We start from the raw sequence: 2,316 nt of genomic DNA, 5'->3' as shown, positions 1-2,316 counted from the left end.
TAAACATAGTTGCTTAGAAAGCTGAGATCTGAGGATGGTTGTTCAAAGCCAGCCCTGGCAGGAAAGTCTGTGAAACTGTTATTGTCTATTAACCGGCAAAAGCAGAGCAGTGGCTCAAGTGGTATATTGCTAGCCTTGAGCAATAAGCTTCAGTAAGGAGTTCAAGCTTAGAATGGTACAAGTAAAGTACAAGTGAAGGAGAAGTGGAAGGATGAGAGGAGGGGAGAGAAAATTAAAGAGGAGGAAAATGCAAACAATTGCACTAAAAATATAGCTCAATAATGATACAATAATAAAATGATGATACAGGGCTGGACGGTGGCCTGCCTTGCATGCATGAGGCCCTGGGTTCAATTCCTCAGCACCACATAAGCAGAAAAAGCTGGAAGTGGTGCTGTGGCTCAAGTGGTAGAGTGCTAGCCTTGAGCTGAAGAGCTGAAGGACAGCGCCTAGGCCCAGAGTTCAGGCACCATGGCTGGCCAAAAAAAAAAATAATAATAAATCAAAAAAAAATAAAATGATGATACAAATTTTTATAGCATAATATGAAAAGGAAAGGCAAAGCCGATGCTGGTGTCTCATGCCTGTGATCCTAGCAAATGAGGAGCTTGAGATAAGAGGATCATGGTTTAAAGCCACCTTGGGCAGAAAAATCAGTGATTTTTTTTATCAGTTGAGGGGCTTTAACTCAGGGCCTTGAGCTCTTTTGAAATGTATTTCAAACTACTTAATTAGAGATGCTGTCATGGCGGCATCACACCTCACCTCCAAATATTTCCTTCCTTCACAAGCCTATCAAATCATCTGCAGCCGACCCTTGAGAATTATCTAGGCTCCACCTGTATTCTATGCATGCCATCCTGGCATCACAGAGGCACCTCCAGAGACACCAACAGCAACTTACTTCAGGAAATAAGGCCATGGTTCTATCCCCACCCTTGCTGCAAATTATAGAGCTCCCCATTTTTGTAACAAATTTCATATGAAAAGGATTGCCACAGATAAAATAAGATTGAACAGCATTAGACAGTTCATGTGAACATGGCTTTTGTGCCACAGCATCCCAGTGCTATAGCCTAAGGTAGTGCAACAGATAACAGACACTTTCCCAAGACACTTCCTGTCCCTCCAGAGTGGCTACTGATTTTAACAGGGCCTTAGTCACACTGCCTTTTTTTCCCTAGACTTCTAGAGTGCTTTCCTAGATTCTTGCTGAATAATTGAAGAATTTACAAAGTGAATATCTGTCTTCAATAGGGATTGGCACATTAAGAGACACTCAAGCCGTTATTGACACCTGTCAAGCTGTTATTGACACCTGAAATCCTGTTTTATTTTTGCCTCCACCATGAAGTAGTTGAAAGTAAAGTCACAGTACCAGCTTTGGCTTGCATTAAAATTGAACATTAGACAAGGAATAATAGAGTGTTCCACCTTATTGCAATGTAAGTAAAAGTATATACAATTTAAAGTCAGCCTTCAGTTATCCTAAATCATATTTCACATGTTTAATACATACATATAAGTACCAGCTATACACATATAGACAATAGAAATATAGACTAAAGTTCCATCATCACTGAAATCCTACTCATAAAGTATCTGCTGAAGAATACCAGCCTGGGCTGAGAAATTGGCTCAGTGGTAGAGTGCTTGCCTTGCATGCATGAGGCCCTGGGTTCGATTCCTCAGCACCACATAAGCAGAAAAAAGCTGGAAGTGGTGCTGTGGCTCAATTGGTAAGGGGCTTACCTTTTGGTCAAGAGCTGAGGGAGAGTGCTCAGGCCCAGAGTTCAGGACAACCAACCAAAAAAACAAAGAAGAAAAAGAAGAACAGCAACCTGATACCCTGATCAGGATACCATTATCCCAGCCAAGTTTAACTACATTTCTGTGTCCTTAGTCTCCTTCCTTAAAGACTAATGCTGTAAACCTCCACATAATCTCTAGCATTGGTAGATCCTTGTTTTTTTTTTTTTCATTTGGTTTTGATGTTTTGCAACAGTGTTACTATGCAGCCTAGACAGGCAACGTGCTGACAATATCCTGCCTCTGCTTCTAGCAGCTGAGATAACAGTCACACCATCATGCACAGCTAAATCTATTCAATTGTAAACTTTAGCTCTTTTAGCAATGTGATCTTGAGTTTCTTATCTTTGAACTTCAGTTCCTTCACTTAATAGCCAGGAATGACAGAATTTGGTATTGGCTTAAGAATGAAATAAGACAATGGGTGAACAAATGCAGCAATGGTATTAAATAGACACTATGCTGAAGATGCACTATTCAACTTGCGGGTGGGGATTGGAAGGGAAA

The sequence above is a fragment of the Dipodomys merriami genome, unplaced genomic scaffold (assembly GCF_024711535.1).
Source record: "Dipodomys merriami isolate MVZ:Mamm:240054 unplaced genomic scaffold, mDipMer1.0.p SCAF_761, whole genome shotgun sequence".
NCBI lineage: Eukaryota > Metazoa > Chordata > Mammalia > Rodentia > Heteromyidae > Dipodomys > Dipodomys merriami.
Note: the sequence above shows the minus strand (reverse complement) of the source record.